The sequence below is a fragment of the Giraffa tippelskirchi genome, chromosome 3, assembly GCF_054371585.1.
Source record: "Giraffa tippelskirchi isolate mGirTip1 chromosome 3, T2T-mGirTip1v1.2.pri, whole genome shotgun sequence".
In the NCBI taxonomy this organism is placed as follows: Eukaryota; Metazoa; Chordata; class Mammalia; order Artiodactyla; family Giraffidae; genus Giraffa; species Giraffa tippelskirchi.
In genome coordinates this window covers 33,362,874-33,382,596 of record NC_137277.1, presented here as the reverse complement: position 1 = coordinate 33,382,596, position 19,723 = coordinate 33,362,874, and the positions used below count along the sequence as shown (strand labels likewise).

The 19,723-nt window shown below is 45.3% G+C and overlaps 1 protein-coding gene across 1 annotated transcript in view; it reads left to right on the top strand.

The window, feature by feature from the left end:
• The window catches only part of ADPRM (ADP-ribose/CDP-alcohol diphosphatase, manganese dependent), a 136,370-nt gene extending 132,209 nt beyond the window's left edge, over positions 1-4,161 (top strand). Inside the window, exons 10-11 of the transcript XR_014079120.1 lie at positions 3,333-3,523; positions 3,936-4,161. The gene's annotated coding sequence lies outside the window, so the exon portion shown is untranslated. The remainder of the gene's footprint in view (positions 1-3,332; positions 3,524-3,935) is intronic.
• The last annotated feature ends 15,562 nt before the right edge of the window (positions 4,162-19,723 follow it).

Genomic DNA, 19,723 nt, shown 5'->3' with positions numbered 1-19,723 from the left:
AGGGTCTCCATGAAGTCCTTGGGAGAGTTTGGTGAATTAATGGATAAAAGGCACAAAAGGCAGCTCAGGATATATACATGCACGTGTGTCAGCTATCACTGTCTGAGCTATTGTTACTGTTGTTTTGATTATCAATAGCTGACATCTGGGTAGCACTGGAAGAGCAGACAGGAAGTAACACAGGACTAGGAATCAGAAAGCCAGTGAGGAGTCTTAACTCTGCCCCTGGGTGTCATGTGACCTTGAGAAAATCACCTCACCTTTCAGGGCTGCAAGCTTCCCCCACCCCTTTAACTGGAGGGCGCGTGAAGAGGTTCTCGCCCGGGGTTGTCTTCCCCACATCGACCTGCAGGAGGTGCCGTGGCCCCACAGCTCAGCCCTCGGGCTCCCGGCCCCACACAGCCTGACTTGACATTGAAGGAGGAGCCCGGGGTTGCAGTCCACTCAGAAATCCATTTTCCCCACTCAGCATAATGCTGAAGTGAGGCTGACTTGGTGTGTTTGCTTACGCCCCTTGGGAAGTTATTTCCCTCTGCCCGTAATTACCTGATACCCAGACACTGCTGTGCAAAATTCGCCTCAGATACATTTTGTAAAGTCATCTAGACCAGCTCGGCTTTGATTAAAATGTGCAATCTTCCCCCAGGCTTTGGCACCTCGTTAAATAATTGCACCTCCAGTGAGAAAGTAAACAGCACCCTCTGGGGCACAGAGAACAAGATAAATGTGGTTCGCTTCTGGCAGATAATTTACCCTCCACCCACCCCCCCAAACCGGGGTCAAGTGCAATGAAGCAGAACAGAGTCCCTCACCCTGTCTTGGCTCCACCACTGGCCGAGGGCCCCATCCTGCGGAAAGACTGGCCAAGAGTTTTTGCTCACTGGGAACCCAGCTGGGCCCCAGGCAGCATCATGAAGGGATGTCTTCCAAACTGCCCAGGACTCATTGTGAGGGGTCAGGGCAGGCACCAGACCCACTGCTCCTTGGAGGGCACTGCCAAGCTGCAGTGAGGGTGACAATGGTAATTCAGTCTCACTGTTCCCACAAATTAGAGATGTTGTTGTTGTTCAGTCGCTAAGTCGTGTCTGACTCTTTTTGACCCCATGGACTGCAGCACACCAGGCTCCCTGTTCTTCACCATCTCCTAGAGTTTGCTCATATTCATGTCCATTGAGTCAGTGATGCCATCCAACCATCTCATCCTCTGTCACCCCCTTCTCCTCCTGCCTTCAATCTTTTCCAGCATCAGGGTCTTTTCCAATGAGTCAGCTCTTCACATCAGGTGGCCAAAGTATTAGAGCTTCAGCATCAATCTTTCCAATGAATATTCAGGGTTGATTTCCTTTAGGATTGACTTGTTTGATCTTCTTGCTGTCCAAGGGACTCTCAAGAGTCTTCTCCAGCACCACAGTTTGAAAGTATCGATTCTTCGGCGTTCAGCCTTCTTTATGTCCAACTCTCACATCCATACATGACTACTGGAAAAACTATAGCTTTGACTATAGGGACCTTTGTCAGCAAAGTGATTTCTCTGCCTTTTAATACACTGTCTAGGTTGGTCATGGCTTTTCTTCCAAGGAGCAAGCGTCTTTGAATTTCATGGCTGTAGTCACCGTCTGCAGTGATTTTGGAGCCCAAGAAAATAAAGTCCGTCACTGTTTTCATTTTTTCCCCATCTCCTTCAGCATCTCACTTTAGCCTTTTGGTCTTCTTTTCTTCTTTTATGAAATGAGGAATTTGACATTGCAGATAGCCCTGGGTGAAACCCACTTTTGCCACTTGCTTGTACTAAGACCTTGAGCAGGTGACTTATAAATACCTCTCCAAAACTCAGTTTTTCATCTTGAAAAAGTGGCTGAAAGTTGACGTGAGGATTAGATCCCTTGAGTCATGTGTTTAATGTGTAACCACAGTATCAGGCACAGTGATGGTACGTAGCATGGTGGTTTGGAACAAGCCAGGGTCAGATTTGGATTTGAAACTTCAGTTCAGTTTGGTCACTCAGTCGTTTGCAACTCTTTGTGACCCCATGGACTGCAGCACACTAGGCTTCTCTGTCCATCACCAACTCCCGGAGCTTGCTCTAACTCATGTCCATCGAGTCAGTGATGCCATCCAACCATCTCATTCTCTGTCGTCCCCTTCTCCTCCTGCCTTCAGTCTTTCCTGCATCCTGCATCAGGGTCTTTTCCAATGAGTCGGCTCTTCGCATCAGGTGGCCAAAGTATTGGAGCTTCAGCTTCAGCATCTGTCTTTCCAATGAATATTTGGGACTGATTTCCTTTAAGGTTGACTGATTTGAAACTTGGTCCTATCAAATTTTGGCTGTGGCCGTGAGCAACTTGCTTATCTTCTGTGAATCTCTGTTTCCTAATCTGCAAATAAAAATGATAAATATCTATTTTTATAAGGTGAGAGGAGGGTGAGATTGCAAGAGATGATCGGTATTACGGCTGTATTAATGGTCTTATATAGAGTAAGTGCTCCCTAAGTGTTTGTGTAAGAGTAAGTGTTTTGGCCAAGTGATGATAGTGACCAATGGCACAGTGAGCTGGTTTTGAGCTCCAGAATCTTTGGGAAGTCAATCCAAGATGACGTCCTAACTACTGAGGTCCAAGAAGACACGGATGCTGTTTGGAGAGACTGTGAAAAGTTATTTTCGCTTGTATTCCAACTCCAAGATATGGGAATTGAGAATATAATCATTAGACTGATGTAGATTCTTCTTGAATTTTCCTTCTTGTTCTGAAGAGTATGGCAAGGAACAAGAGTGGGGAAAAAGCAGACCATCGGACACCTTTTCAGTTTGCTGTTCATCCTTCCATCCACCTCTCCGTTCTTCCATCCACCTCTCCAGTCATTCACTCATCCAACCATTCATCCCTGGTTAAGCTCTCATTAGGTGGCCAAGTGGGGGTTAGCAGACTGTGAACAAGACCCTCTTTCCCAACACAATCTACAGCATTTGTTGTTTGAGTGTTGGGAGTGAGAAAAAAAGCAAAGGAAAGAATGACTTCAAGGTTTTGGATTGAAGAATTGAGGCGCTAGTTACTGAAGATTGTGCGGGATCGTGTGTGTGTGTGTGTGTGTGTGTGTGTGTGAGAGAGGTGAGTCAAGAGTTGGGTTTGTAAAGTTTGAAGTGCCTATTAGAAACCCAACTGAGATGTAGAGTTGAGATGAGATGTCTGGAATTTAGGGGAGAGGTCCAACTTGAGATAGAAATTTGGAAGCTATCAGTGTAAATGCCATGAGACTGGATAAGATCCCTGGACAGGAAGGTAGAGAGGTAAAAGAAAGCTGAGGGCTGACTCCAGGACCCTCTGACGTTTCAGGGTCTGGAATGTGGACAGGGACCAGGAGAGAAGGCCAAGAAAGAGCAGTCGGTGATATAGAAGGAAAACCTAGAGAGAAGAGAATCCTGAAAGCAAGCATTAAAAGGTTTCACAGAGAAGGAAGAGTCAGACTTGGTCCAACGTTTCTGAGGCTATATAAGATGAAGACTGGGACTTGACCATCGGACTTGGTAACCTAGAAGATATTAGATGTCCTACGTAGAACTGTGGTTGAGTAATGAGGAAGTAATTCAGGGGGGATTGGATTCAAGAGAAAAAGAGACGAGAGAAAGTGGAAGCAACTCTAGTAAAGGATCCAAGAAGCGGGAGTCAGAGCTGGAAGGGGTTAGAGGCACAGGAGGGCCTTTTTTTTTTTTTTTTGTAGGTGATGGGAACGATTAAGAAAAGGGGGAAAATTCAGTGATGCAGGGAAAAGGATTGTGGTGACCCAAGGGTGAAAGAGCAGATAAAACCAAGGAGGGTCTTGGAATGCAGGAACGGAAAAACCTGACCCTTATCATCCTTCTCTCCCCCATATTGTAACTATTAATGGATTTCAGGTCCTCCTGAGCAGTATAACCTGTCTCCTCTCCTACCCCATAGGGAGAAGTTATTTGCCTTACTCTTCCCCACACCCAGTATACGTGCCTCATCCAAACAGCAAATGACTTGCAAGACTCCTATCCTACTCCATGTACCCTGGCTATAAAAGTGGACTAAGAAAAAAAAAAAGTGGACTAAGGACCCCCTGTTCAACGTCAGTTCTCCCTTGAGCTGGCCCGCTCTTCTTACAGTGTCTCCCACTCTAATAAACTTTATTCTCCTCTCATTCTGCCTCATGTCTGGAAATTCTTTTCCAACCTGCGCCTGGACCATGACAAGGATGACTGACTGATCAATGACTTTGGTGTTGAAAAGAGAATGAGGCTATGGGATTCAAACTGAGGGCTTGGCCTTAGAGAGGAGCCTTTCCATTCATCCACAGTAATTCAAGGGAAGTGCCTGTAGGGACCAGATGCCCTGAGGCAGGTATATGTGTTGGCAGGAGGCTGTGAAATTCTCTTCAGAGCAAGCCCAGTTGCTTGGATGAAGATTCAGAATAGAGTACAATTTAATAAGGGTTGTGTTTTTTTTCCAGGGAAAGAGGAAGAAAGGATCTGGAGTACATGCTAGAATGTTATAATAACCAGGTAAGAAAAAAATGTAAGGGTATAAAGGAATTGAGGGGTAGTAAAAAGGTGGCAATGATCAATGTATTTAGGTTAGACAGGGGTCATTCATTTTTGGAATTGGCAAGCTAAAGATGAGAGATTGCGGTTGGAAAGTAAGATGCTTAGAATTAAGATAGCGAGGGAGTGAATTTCCTGTATGGAAAGGTCTAGGTGTAGCCGTGGGAGGGGATGGCTGCGTTAAGATGAGTTAGAATGGGATGAGAGAAGGTGGTGGCCCTGCAAATCCAGGGCATTGCAAGGATTTCCTCAACGGAAAGTGAAATTCCTGAGATCAAAACTGAAGTAGTATCAGGAAGGGGAAGTGAGCAGACGCTCTGATCTTGTAGGAATGAGAGGGTCTCTAGATGACTGCAACATGGAGAAGCGGTAGATGGTTCAGTCTGGTAGCATGATCTTCAACAGAAGATTGATAAAGAGCAGGGGGACTCTCTCCTATTACCGAGTCCAAGCAGCTCTGCTCACTGCAAGGTAAGTCAATGAATCCATGACCAGGTGTTGGGACGAGGAAGGGACTTTATTTGGGAGCCAGCTGACTGAGAAGATGGCAGGCTAGCGCCTGAAAATAACCATCTGGTCGGGGCCTGAATGTCAGATTCTTTTATGGATCAGAGATGAGCGGAGAGGTGAGGAAGCAAAGTAAAAAGACTATTCAATCCTTGTAAAATTCCCCCTAGAATGGCAAGCTTCAGGCAGGGGAATGTGTTAGTTTCACTTCCTTACAGTCCTTCACAGGTGGGAGGCTCAGATTATCTCCCTGGGGCAGGCCATCATGTATGCTTATAATAACAAAAGCTGCAAAATAAGGGTTAAAGTCAGAGAAGCAGATCCAGTGTAAACTCAGAATTAACCCCTCCCCCCCCCCCCCAGTTACACTACCCCGCCACCCGGCCCAGTGGAACAAGGAGCAAGGAAATGAAAAACGAGCCGCTTGTTGAGAGGGTGGCAGGAGAAGCCGTGTCCTTAGCAGGAGTTTTGAGCTTCTCTTAGGGGTGGATTCTAGACCCACACGGATTTGGGGTCCTCCTAGTGCTGCCTCCCTGGGGTGGCCTGTGTCGCCCCTTTTTGGAGTCATCTCCTCTTCCACCAAAGACCATTCTATGATACAATGTATCACAGTGGTTCTATGCGCAGGCTTGGGAGTCCAGCTGCCTTGACTCAAATCCTGTTTTCCTGCTCCCTGCTTATTAACTCTGTGAACTTAGGCTAATTGCCTCACCTTTCTGTGCCCAAGTTTCCTCGTCAGAAAATAGGGGTGGTAATGGCTTTAATTATGGGGTTGTTGTGAAGATTGATGGAATCGATGCAGGTACAGCACTTGGAGCAGTGCCTAGAACATGGTGAATGTGCACACTAGTTTTCGCTAATAATATGATTACTTTTAAAATTAATTTTCTGCTCAGTTTCTTGTTCCGGAACAGGCTGCCTGTTCTGTTAGGACAAAAAGGTGAAGAAAATGTTTAGAGGTGCAACTGAAGATAGAGGGATTTTGGTGATAACAGACCAGGAGTTCCAAGAGAGGACCCAAAGAGAGGACTTGGGGCATTAAGGAACTTCAGTTATGGGGTGGACAGAGGTTTCAGGGATGAGAGGAAGGGTGATGAGGGATGAATTTAGGAAGTCTTGGGGTTTCCCATGCAGAAGTGGGCAGAGATCAAAAGCCACGTGGGCTCAGTCCTGTTGGTGTCTCAGATAAGAAGGGAAGAGAGGCAGAGAGCCCCCAAATTCCCTGCAGGTCAGCTGGGGAAAGGCCAGGCAGGGTGGAGGGCGATATTGCCTGGACAGTACAGGACTCAGAGGCTCCCTCTTCACCTCTGCCAGTGGACGTCGTGAGCATGATTCACAGCTTTGTCCCTGGTGTCAAGCATCGTGTTTGGCGCTAGGGGAACCCTCTACATCCTTGCTCAAGAGATGAAACATGCTTCTGGGGATCAGCCCATGAGTTTTCCCACCAGCCCAGCCTCTTCCAACCCCTCACACTACCCTCTTGGAAGCCCATTTAATCCCCTGGTCAGATTCCCTCTGAATCGCCCCAAGCATCTTGGGGAGGCTCTGTACCTGTGATTGTGTTGCTTTTGAATAGCTGACTGGCAGCTCACCTCACTCAGAGCTGAGACAAAAGGGGTCATATGATGTTCCTAAAGCTACGCCTCTTGTTGCCTGAGCAGATGCAACTGCTGCAGAATTACCAGAGATGTTAGGTGGTGGTTTAGTCGCTAAGTCGTGTCCAACTCTTTGCGACCCCATGGACTGTAGCCTGCCAGGTTCCTCTGTCCATGGGATTTTCCAGGCAAGAATAGTGGAGTGGATTCCCATTTCCTTCTTCAGGGGATCTTCCCGACCCAGGAATCGAACCCACGTCTCCTGCATTGCAGGTGGATTCTTTACTGACTGAGCCACCAGGGAAGGTTGTTAAAATCGAGGCCACAAGGACTTGTTGAGTGTCGTTGTTTCATCATGGGACAGACAGTTCCTCTTTTCCTTGATTCAATGCTCATGACTTCATCAGACATGAAGTCCTCCTGATGCCACCCTGCCCGCTCCTCCCCCATAGCTGTCTGGCTGTCTGCTCTTGGGTTAACTCCGATGAGCTCGTCGAAGTCCTGGGTCCTTGGGGCCAGTGGTGCTGTAGACACTAATCCAAGGGTTCACAATGGGTGGAAAATTAGCCACAGACACATGCTGTTAGCCTCTCATAGTATTTTACCAATCAGGGAATTTCATATAAAATTTCAGACTTCCACCTTTTTTTTCTTTTTGAAAATCAGGAGACCCGGCCCCAAGGACTTTGGGATCCTACATGGCAACTGTTGGCTGGAGTGGAGTCATGGCGCCCCCTGCAGGCAGAGCATGGGCTCTACAAGTCACTGGGCGCCCCTCCACGTGATCTCCTTGGGGCTCAAACATTCCTACTATGGGTCTGCTTCTCCTATGGGCCCTGGCATTCGTAACCTCGGCCCAACCTGGGTACAGGGACATCTGAGGGCATGGGCAGAGGATAAAGTAATCTGTGAATGATTAATGAGTGTGTGGAGTGTTGACGCAAGGCCGGTGAACAGCACCGGACTCTTCCTGACTATTTGTGAGAGTAAACAACTTACATAATCTCTCTCGCTCTAAAAAAGAGAGAAACCGCAAAGACCTAACTAATTGACATTTTCTGGTCCTCCTGGAAATTTTAAACTGGAATCAGAAGCATGGGAAACTATGGCTTCAATCTTTACCTTATGCTTGAGAATACTGTGGTTAGCAATGTAGAAGAATGCCTGTTTCTTTCCCAGGATAGTGGAGAATTTCACAGCTCCCTCGTTCTTTCATGCTGTTGCAACACCAATTATCACCCGCCGGACTCTTCATGGAGCCTCTGTGTGTGTGTGTGTGTGTGTTGTCACCCAGAGCTTTCTCGAAAAAGTAGTGGAATTTTGCATTTTTTATGGCAGCAGTGTAAAAAATTGAACAGTCTTATAACAGAGGCTTTTTTTTTTTTCTCCCAAGAACAGTTTAGCCCCTGGCCAGCTGGGCACTTGAGCAAGTTATTTAACCTCCCCGAACCTCAGTTTTCAACCATGTACATCTGAGAGGAAATGTTTTATCTCAAAATGGTTGTCTGAGGGTTAAATCTGACATTCTAGGGCTTCCCTGGTGGCTCAGCAGTAAAGAATCTGCCGGCAGTGCGGGAGATGCAGGAGACAGGGGTTTAATCCCTCGTTCAGGAAGATCCCCTGGAGAAGGAAACGGCAACCCACTCCAGTGTTCTTGCCTGGGAAATCCCATGGACAGAGGAGCCTGGCGAGCCACAGTCCATGGGGTTGCAAAAGAGTTGGACATGACTTAGCGACTAAACCACCACCACCAGTCTAATGTTGTATGTGGAAGTGCCTGGCACAGGGCACCGCACTGAGAAGGCGCTAAGAGAGTCTTTCTATTCAGGGCATTTACAGGAAAAGCCCCTGAGCAGAGTAGGAATCCCAGGGAATGCTGACACAAATAAACGCCAAAAGCCCGGACTCAGAACAGTGGTCTCAGAGATGGTGAGACTGCAGTGCTGCCTGACTGAAGAAGCACAGACCAGAGAGAGGGCGGGTGTGCACCTGCTGATGTACATTACCAACCTGAAGAGGTTTCTTTCCTTTAAGAACCAGGTTTATAACGTCACTGCTCAAAGCAGTCATTTTCCCCAGGAACAAGGGAAGAAAAATCCTTTGGCCACAACTCTCTGACTCTGATGTCTATCGCTTGGGGCCATTTCCCCAGGGAGGTGGGCCAATCGGCTTGGATTTTTTAAAATTGCCCAGACCCCTGCTTCCCCAGTCGTCATCCACCTTGTCGAAGGAATAAGTGTTTATGGAACACCTTCTCATGGCTGTGTGCTGCTTTCAGTTCTGGGGGCACAAGGATGGTCAAGAATACCTTTGCCCTTAAAAGCTGACAGTCTAGTGGAGGAGACGTGTAGGGAAGCGGTTAAATGCAGCCTGATAAGCAGTACACCTGGGGTTCGCCCAGGAGGCTGTGGGAGTTCATGGAAGGGCAATAGAATCAGCTTGGGAAAATTCAGGAAGACTTTCTGAAAGAGGCAAGTTCAAGTTGGTATGTGAAGGACATGTAGGGACAGCCAGGTCCATTTGGAAGAGGGAGAAGCTTGTGCAAAGGCCCAGGGTCAAGACAGGGTGGATTTAGAGGCTGACCTGCAGTCCTTGTGACTCAAGGTCTGCTGGGAAGTCTCAAGGGGCTGGGCAGGGAAGCCAGACCCCATTGTGAAAAGCTGTATCATGCTGAGGGGTTTGAACTTAATCCTTGGATGGTTCCAGCCATCCCAACCTTTGGGGTCAGTCTACATTTCTGAGATGGCCTCACTTACCCAGAAGTGGCACCTACATGGCTCCTCTTTTGCAAGGCACAGTCACACTGTCTGTCACCTGGTCAGGAATGGCTGCACCGCTGATACAGAAAGAAGATGACCTGAGCACACACAATTCACACTTTTAGGGGCAAGTCCCATTTACACATGTTCCGTGGTCAGAACGTGTTCAGCCTCTCAGTCGTATCTAACTCTTTGCAAACCTGTGGACTGTAGCCCACCAGGCTATGGGATTTCCCAGGCAAGAACACTGGAGTGGGTTGCCATTTCCTCTTCCAGGGGATCTTCCTGACCCAGGGATCAAACCCACATCTTCTGGGTTGCAGACAGATTCTTTACCACTGAGCCACCGAGGAAGCCCCTCATTGCAGAATGTAGGATATTTAGCTGTGGCATGTGGGATCTAGATCACTGGCCAGGGCTTGAACCCAGGCTCCATGCACTGAGAGATCAGATTCTTAGCCACTGGACCCCCAGGGGAGTCCGACTCTAGGGGATTTTAATATAATATGAATGGTAGTAAAACTGGCTCTAACGAATCCTGAATCCTTTTTGCCTCCTTTTTTGAAAATAACCTTTCTGTGCTGGGTCTTTATGGGCTCTGCTTTGGAACTCTGATATCCCTTTCCGTTAGGTTTTTGCTTCTGCCTTGGGTTCAAACGTTAATTTTGAGACATAAAAGCTGAGCATGGATTTTTTTTCCACCTTCATGACCATTGTGACAACCTTCCTCAAAGACAATTGGAACAGAACAGTTTTACTGTTGGTGAGTGGAAAGTAGAGATAAAGGGGGTGACCAGCTAAAATTATTGGTTACCCCAATAGTAGAGCATCCTTCTACGAAAGGGCTACCCCTTGTGTGTCATAAACAAGGAGCTCTGATCTGATCTGAGATCTGAAAGTGGACTATGGCAGGAAGAGGAAGAGCTGAGTGCTGTCCATACTCCAGACCACCAAGAGTAGAGGATCCATTTACTTTTTTCCCTATGTAAACCACTATACATAAAATAGATAAGCAACAAAGATGTACTGCGCAGCACAGGGGATCACATCCAGTATCTTGTAATAAACTATAACGGAATAAAATCTGCCCCCAAACCCCCCTGAATCACTATGCTATACATCTGAAACTTACACGATGTTGTAAATCAACTGTGCTTCAATAAAAAAGAAGCAAATTTCACATAAATGAAAACAGAAGACATATCAGAATGCAAGTGAGTGACAGAAACTGCTATGATAACAAAAACATCTGCTCAGACCTCTATTTCTACCTCTGTCTCTGTCTCTACTCCCATCTCTATTCAACTCTTTATAAGCCTGTGCACCCAGGAGAAGGTGATAGTTGATGCTTATTGTGCCTTCTAGACACAGGAGGAAGGCCACCCCAGAGGTATCTGGCGAACCCACTGCAAGGTTAGATGAAAGCATAGCAGCTGCTTCCTGGTTGCTCCTCAGCCTGGTGCTTGGCTTTGGGGAGAGTTCTGTGCCTAGGGCTCTCAGGAACAGGATCTCAGCGCCCAGTGTAGAGAGGGAAATCTCCTGGTCCTCATTGCAGTGTGTTTGCAGATGCCTAATGGGTATCAGGGGGTCTCCCAGGTGGCTGAGTGGTAAAGAATCCACCTGCCAATGCAGGAGACACAGGTTTGAGGGAAGATTCCTTGTAGAAGGAAATGGCAAGCCATTCCAGTATTCTTGCCTGAGAAATCTCCTCAACAGAGAAGTCTGGCGGGCTACAGTCTACGGGGTCACAAAGAGTCGAACACAACTCAGCGATTAAACAACAACAATAGATATCAGAGTCTCTTTTTCACTCGTTTTCCAAGGTTGGACATTAGAGCTGTCTGTTTGTTTGCTTGCTTCTTTTTAATGTCACCTGGGAGAGTTTAGCCGTGAACAGAGAGAGCATCGGATGATCTAAAGTAGAAGAGTCCTCGGACCAGCCTCAGAGTTTCAGCTCATCATGAACTCCAAGCTCAAAGGATGACATTCTAGCTTTCAATGAAGAGATTACCTTCAAGGGACTGGGACACCCTTGATCCCTGGAAGCCTCTGTGCTGTTCAGGGCCAGAATGGGTGTTTTGCATCACAAATCAGGTTTATTTGTCTCTGGAGCTTGTGTGCTGCAAAGGGTTAATCCAGAGTCCTTGCTTGGGTGTCTTAAGTCCTGCACATCCCAGAGGAAGGACTGGCCCTTGACCAGAGAGACTTTCTACGTCTTTAAAGTGTTCTGGTTGTAAGAGTGCTTTTGTATGCCTGGAGCCGTCGGCCACCCCAGATAGTTTATGGCTGTGCGTGTGTGAGTGCTAAGTCACTTCAGTTGTGTACGACTCTTTGCGACCCCATGGACTGTAGCCCACCAGGCTCCTCTGTCCATGGGATTCTCCAGGCAAGAATACTGAAGTGGGCTGCCATGTCCTCCTCCAGGGGATCTTCCCAACCTAGGGATAGACCCTGCATCTCCTGCAGCTCCTGCATTGCAGGTGGATTCTTTACTGCTGAGCCACCGGGGAAGCCCAGTTTATCGCTGTCACGTGACTTACAATGAAAGTGTGCCTTGATTTGCCTGGGGCTCTGGGCCATGCTGTATCAGTTTGACCTCTAGAAGTGCTGGACACAGGTAGCTAAAGTCAATCTTGCAGGTATTTCATTGCCTTTGTGATTGACCCCCTAAAAAACTTGGATAGGAAAGCTTCCCCAGCTGGCAGTACTTCCTATGAGCTATCATATGTCATTACTGGGAGAAATACGTCCTGTCTATGCTACTCTGCAGAGAGAGGACAGCTGAAAGGCCATATCTGGCTTTTCCTGGACTCTACCCTGTAGACCCATTGCCTTTGCACATCTGAGTCTATCTATATCCTTTCACTGTCACACACTATAATCTCTTACACCATGAGTGTAAGAGATTTTCTGAGTTCTTTGAGTCCTCCTGGTGAATCACTGAGTCTCAGGATGGCCTTGGGGACCCCCTGACCCAACTGGGAGACTTTCAAAGGGAGAGATGCCAAGTTTCAGAGTTTCCAGTCAGCTTCAGGCTAGTTCTTCCTCACATGAACCCTTCTGGGCAGTCAGATTTTCCTGTGACTCCAAGGTCCCTGACCTGGCCCTCTGACACAACTTCCACATCCTAGTGAGCCGTTCAACTTCACAGTCGCAGATTGCTCTGATGTGTTCAGCCTCAATGACTCAACCTCCATTCACTTCCGCAATCCACACCCACTGCCATCTCCTATTCCTTGTTCATCCCTTGGGATGCCTCAAACTACGAAACCGCATGCTCAGAAATCTCACTGGCCGTGTGTTTAAGAGCATGAGCTCTGGCATGAGTGAAGTCCAGAGTGACTTAGCTTCCTTGAGCTGCAGTTACTCTTCTGTAAACTGAGAGAGGACTCAATGAAACCGCACATGTAAAGCTCTTCATGAGTGCCCACTACATACATGCCAGGGATTACAATCAGAGCTACTGTTGTCAAGTTTGGGATGGTTAATGTATGTGCCAACTTGCCCGGACTATGGGATGCCCAAATATCTGGTTAAACATAATTTCTGTCTGGGAGAGTGTTTTCAGAAGAGATCAGCATTTGTATCTGTGGACTCGGTAAAGCAGATGGCCTTCCTCAGTATGGGAGTATGGGTGGGCATCATCCAGTGCCCGTGGGTGTTGATTCATTGGCCTGATTAGAACAAAAAGGCAGAGGAAGGTGGCCTTTTTTCTCTCTGCCTGACTGCTTAAACTGAGACATTGGTCTTCTCCTGGACGTGTGGACTTGTCCTTACAAGCCTGGCTCTCCTGGTTCTCAGGCTTTTGGACTTGGAATGGAACTACAGTACTGTTTTCCTGGATCTGCAGCTTGAGGCCAGCAGGTCCTGGAGCTTCTTAGCTTCCATAATCATGTGAGTCAATTCCTTGTCATGAGACTTACAAGGAATTGGTTCTGTTTCTCTGGAGGACATTGACTAACACAAAGCCTCATGGCTGAGTACACACTGGATACATTTGACGCCTGATTTTGCAGGCTGTCAGACCTCACTTGGCCTTGCCCATCTCCCCTTCTTTGGCTGGGTTTCATCACCCATCCCTTCAAGGACCCTCTCGTCAAGCCCTCCTCACCCTCATTTCCTGGTCTTCCTTCTGCAGCTGCGTCTCTCTCCCCAGTGCTGTGTCAACCCAATCATTTGTTCTTCTCTCTCCTCGGCTCAGTGCTGCAGGACGATACTTGGGAAAAATTGCATCACCATGGCAGCTTGGTTCCATTACACATTTATGAACCATTCAGCCTCTGTGGGGCAGCCACTGCCACTCAGTCATCTTTTAATTCTCTGGCCGACCTTCTCTCACTTTCCTTCAGTGGCTGCCCCTGACCTCCACTCACCCCACCCAACCCACCATCATTACCTTCCCCACTCAGGGGCAGCTGGTGCTCTACAGAGACAATGGAGGCCCTCAGAGATGATCTATCTCATGGGTTCCCCCTTGGTCTTCTAAATTCATCTACGCATGCTTGCTTAAGTTGCTTTAGTCATGTCTGATTCATTGCAACCCCATGGACCATACTCCACCAGGCTCCTCTGTCCATGGGATTCTCCAGGCAAGAATACTGGAGTGGGTTGTCATGCCCTCCTCCAGCAAATCTTCCTGACCCAGGGATGGAGCCCACATTTCTTATGTCTCCTGCACTGACAGATGGGTTCTTTACCACTAGTGCCACTTGGAAAGCCCAGATTCATCTGTAATTTTTACCTATATTTGCTTCCTTCGTGGTTCTATTTGAAGGAGTTCTTACTCATCGCTAAAGCTAACCTTTCTAGAAGTAAATGCTGACTCCTTTGCTTCCTGTTTTTTTCTCTAGGAAAAATTTCATTCCCTCTCTCATATATTCCATCTCTCTTCCTCCTCCACTCAGGCTTTTCTCCTTGGTGTCCAAGTATGTCCATATTTCCTCTTCCTCATCCTTTTCCCTTTTCTTCTGCTTTGCTTTTCTTTCGAGATCTCCCTATCTTTCCACTGCTTCAACAGTTCCTACTTGCTCTTGTCAAGTGGTCCTTGGTTTTGCTGCCTAGGGGAATCCTGCAGGGGCCGTGACTCATTCATTTTTAAATTTCTGTTTCCGGACATCATCCTGGAACAGTGAAAGATGCCAGTGGGAGGCATGTGCAGGATGACGGAGGGAGGATGGTGTGCAGGTGGTCCAGATCAAAAGGATGAGCAGGAAGCGGGATATGATGGGGCTCTGTGGAGGGGGAGCAGGACCTGGAGTCTGCGTCACATGAAGCGAGTAGTGGCATGTGCGCCTGTGTGCTCAGTAGCCTAGTCATGTCCAACTCTTTGCCACCCCATGGACTGTAGCCCACCAGGCTCCTTGGTCCATGGGATTCTCCAGGCAAGGATATTGGAGGGGGTTGCTATTTCCTCCTCCAGGGGATCTTCTTGACCCAGGGATTGAACCCGCGTCTCTTGCACTGGCAGGCAGATTCTTTACTACAGAGCCACCTGGGAAGCCAAAGTAAGGAGTAGAGTTGCTCACAGAATCTTCCTTGCTCCTTGTGTCAGGGACAGAATGCTGAGCTGAACAGCGCCTGTGTCTGACATACTATGTTATATATTATGGCTTTATGCTTGTGTGCTGGGAAGGAGCAGAATTGGATTATCTCCCTGCCCCAGGAAATAGCCATGTAGTGACGGGTAATAGGATCAACGTGCAGAAACTGAAATTCTCCATAGCTTCCCGGGGACAAGAGTGGTGTGAAGAATTCTCTTTCAGGGAGAGGGTGTGTGGGCCTCAACCTTGGGGATAAAGAGAGACCTGTTAAATCAGGTCCTGGCTTTGGGAGCTTCTGGGGCAGTAGGTACTGGCAAAGCACCCCAGGTTGGACCACTTTCGCATGTACCTCTCTGGCCAATTATGCTAATGAGGCTCTCTCCTGGTGGAAGAAGGACCCAGCAGCCCTTTCTTCGGGGCACAAAGCTGCACAAAGCTTCTTTCCTTTTTTCTTCCCATTTCTTTTTACTCACCAACCCTTCCATGTCTTGGAGTTTTTGCCCACATTGCTGTTACAGCAACTTTCAACCATGAAGTATCATAGATATTCGGCTTTGAGGATCTACCACTAGTCATTCCTATTTTATACATCATATTCCAAAGAACCATGGAATGGAGCAATTTGTTGTGTTGCTAAAGTATGAGTCTGTATGACCTGCTCTGTGGTGGGAGGGCAGGACTTAGCAAGTTAGTGAGTCTGGTTACCTGCCCAACCTCTGCATCTCATTATTGCTTTTTTTTATTCATCCACCCAACAGATATTTTTTTAGTATCTGCTCTATTCCAGCCCCTATGCTAGGATACTAGGTTAAGGCATGAAAGTGGGGAGTGAAAATGTTCTTGCTCCCATGGACTGTACCTTCGGGAGGAGAATGAGGGGAAGGAAGAAAAATAAACCAAACAATTAATGTCATGTGGCATTATGTTCTCTGAAGAAAATAAAGCAGAGTGATGTGATGGAAAGTTAGAGAAAGAGAGGTGAGCATTGGAAGGGAGCCTTGCCTCACTGCAGTGTTGTTCACAGGAGCCAAAAGGTGGAAGCAATGCATGTGTCCATCAGTGACTGAATGGGTTACACAAAATGTAGTTACTATAAAATGGAATATTATTCAGCCATAAAAAGAGATGGAATTCTGATACATGGTACAATGTGGGCAAGTCTCGAAAACATTATGCTAAATGAAATAAGCCACCCCCAAACGTAAATATTGCATGATGCTTTACATGAAATACCTAGAATAGGCAAATTCATAAAGACAGAATGTGGATTAGAGGTTACCAGGGGCTGGAGGAAAGGGGAAGTGGGAATCATTACTTGGTGGGTATCATGTTTCTGTTTGGGGTGATGAAAAAGTTCTGGAAAGAGATAGCTGTGGGGGTTGCAGAACATTGTGAATGGACTTAATGCCACCAATATCTTGCCTTGCTTGTTCAGCCAAGGGTTGGCTTGGAGGTCTAGCCATATTGGTGCTTACAGATCAACAGCTGTTTTATTTTATTTTGGATTCTGGGGTCATTGCTTTGTTGCAGGGGTAGCAAACTCAAGTTCTCCAGAGATTGTGCAGGACACCTGCATGTGAGGCAGCCTTGGAGGAAGATGCGTTATAATCAAATATTATATGCCTGCCTAATTGCACAGGCATATAAAACATTGTATATGCCAAACAAAATCACCAAACAAAACATATGCCTGGGCTACATTTTGCCCAAGAGCTGGCAGTTTGCGAACTTAGCTCTTGTCTTCTAATCCTTGACGTTATGGATAATCTTATGTGGGTAACAGTTGTATTTTAAGTTATTTCCTCTTTCCCTCTCAAAGTAGGACTACCTTGGGTGACAAACTTGGGATTAACTTGAGAACACAGAAGACAGGAAAAGGAAGATCAGAAATCAGTTGCATTACCTTAAAGCTGATTGGTGTAAGTGAAAGCTGAAAGTGGTTTTAGGTCTGTGGCCAAAGGGACTTACAATCTTGTCCCTTGATTTTGCCAGAACTAGGGACACAGTCACCCTTCAACTGCATGTCCCTGCCTGAGAGCTGGACTCTACCACCTGGCAGGTAAGGAGATGGGTGCATACTCTTTATAGCTGATGAGTTTGACCAGACAGGAGTTAGGGGCTGAACCAAGCAAGCTCAGTTCCCTCTTTCAAAAGCAAATATCAGATAAATCACTGTTCCTCTTATGGGAAGAAATTAGTAGATACGGAGAGAGAAGCTAGCGGTGTTATCCTGACAGAAGTTCCTCTTCACTGAAACATGAGACTAGCACGGAGTAACCAACATTTTATCTCTGGAAACTTCCCCTCCACCTCACACCCCCTCACTCTCCCCCTCCTCCTTCCTCTCTTCTTCTTCTCTCTCTCTCACAGAACACATTTAACCAAGAAAACTCTTGATCTTGGTTTCTTTTCATTGATCTTTCCATCTACATGCAGAAAGCCCTTTCTTTGCTAGCTTTTGGTATCTCTATGAGTTGTGGATTCTTTCTCCTGATACATCTTTGATTACCATTACTATTCTATTAGTTCTGATCTCTTCTCTGATTCACTATTATTTCTCTTAAAGTTTTCAACAGTTTGTTTTAAAAATATGTTGATTTCCATAAGTTGTTTCATCACCTCTCATACTTTCATTTTCCTCCTAAAATCCATGTCTCAGCCCAGACCTCTGCCCTAAGCTTCAGAGACACATATCCAGTTGTTGTCAAGTTTAACATATCAAAAAGTTCTCTTTAAAAAATTACTTAGTTGTATTTATTGTTTATTTTTAAAAATTGAAGTATAGTTGATTTACAATGTTGTGTTAGTTCCATGTATACAACAAAGTTCATATTAATGTATGCATTTGTACATATATATGTATCTATATATATTATTTTTTTAAGATTCTGTTCCATTATAGTTTATTACAAGATATTGATATAGTTCCCTGTGCTATACAGCAAATCTGTGTTGTTTATCTATTTTGTATACAGTAGTGTGCATCTGTTAATCCAGTACTCACAATTTATCTCTCCCCCACCTTCCCCTTTGGTAACTACAAGTTTGTTCTTTATATTTGTGAGTCTATTTCTGTTTTGTAAATAAGTTAATTTGTACTGTTTCGTAGATTCCACATATAAGTAAAGTCATATGATATTTGCCTTTCTCTGACTTACTTCACTTAGTGTGATAATCTCTAGGTCCAAACACGCTGCTGCAAATGGCATTATTTCATTCCTTTTAAAGACTGAGTAATATTCCGTTGTATATATGTACCATATCTTCCTTGTCCTTTCATCTTTTGATGGGTATTAGGTTGTTTCCATGTTTTGGAAGAATGTGCTATGAATATTGGGGTGTATGTATCTCAAAAAGAAATTTTTCCCTTCCTCTTAAAACTAGTTCTTTTCCTGACATGTAGCCTATTTACCCTTTAAGCCATGTGGATTGAAAAATCATGTCTTCTTTATAGGGTCCATTGAGAAGATTAGATGAGGTAATGCAACTGGTTGCTGCTTAGGTGTCAAGAAAAATGGGGACATAAAAATTTACTTGCAGAACGTGAGCCTGCATTAAACTGTAAAGCACAGCTGTTATCCTGGGACTCCTTCAATTCCTATGTTATGTTTAGTGATTTCTTTTTATTCTTGTAGATTTCTAAGAAAGACTGAAAGGCAAGAGCAAGTTTTGAGACTTTATATATGTCTTAAAGCATTTGCACTGTTTCTCATATTGAATTTATGATTTAGATGGGTATAAAATTCCAGGTTGGCAGTAAAATTTCCCCCCAAATTCTGAAGGTTTTTCTCCATTATATTCTAGTGTCTGATGTTGCTTTTAAGAGGCCTATTGTGGTTCTTATTTCTTATCCTTAGCATATGACATATTAGTTTTTTCTTTCTGGGTATTTTTAGACTCCTTTCTTTATCCCTGAAGTTCTGAAATTTCAAAACAGTGTGCCTTAGTTGGCTTTTTATTATTCATCTTGCAGAGTATTTTATGAGCCCCTTCAATCTGGACACTTAGAGCTTTCAGTTCTGAAAACTGCTTCCCTATTATTTCCTTTGATGATTTCCTTTTCTTTGTTTTCTCTGTTGTTTCAAAGTCCAATTATTTAGATATAATTTCTGAAAAATACTCTTTTCCTTCCTCCACTATTTTCTACCTCTTGATCTTTTTGTCCATTTCTTGACTATTTCCCCAACTTTACATACTGTTATTAAATTTTTGTTATCAAATATTTTGATTTCTAAAATTTCATTCTTTGTTTTTGAAATAATCATTTGGGTAGTATGCTGTTCTATCTGTAATATGCAGTTTATAGGGGTAATGTCTCCTTTCATTCCACTAAAGATACTATTTATAGATTTTTCTTCTGCTCCTTGAGTCATCTCTGTATCATCCAGGTTTCTTGTTTATATTTATTTGTTTTGCTCTTTTTCTTTTAGAGGTCTTTCTCAAGTGTCTAGTTATCCTTTGCTGGCCATGTCTTTTTATGGTGGCAAAATATACTTAATATAAAATTTACCACGTCAGCTATTTTTTTCAGTATACAATTCAGTGGAATTAAGTAAATTCACATTGTTGGGCAATCATCACTACTAGGTATCTCCTGAACTTTTCCATACCCCAAACTGAAATTCTGTACCTATAACTCCCTCCTCAGCTCTTGCTCACCATTATTCAACTTTGTTTTCTCATTAATTTGACTATTCTAAATACGGCATATAAGAGGAATCATACAATGTTTGTCCTCTTGTGTTTGGCTTATTTCACTTA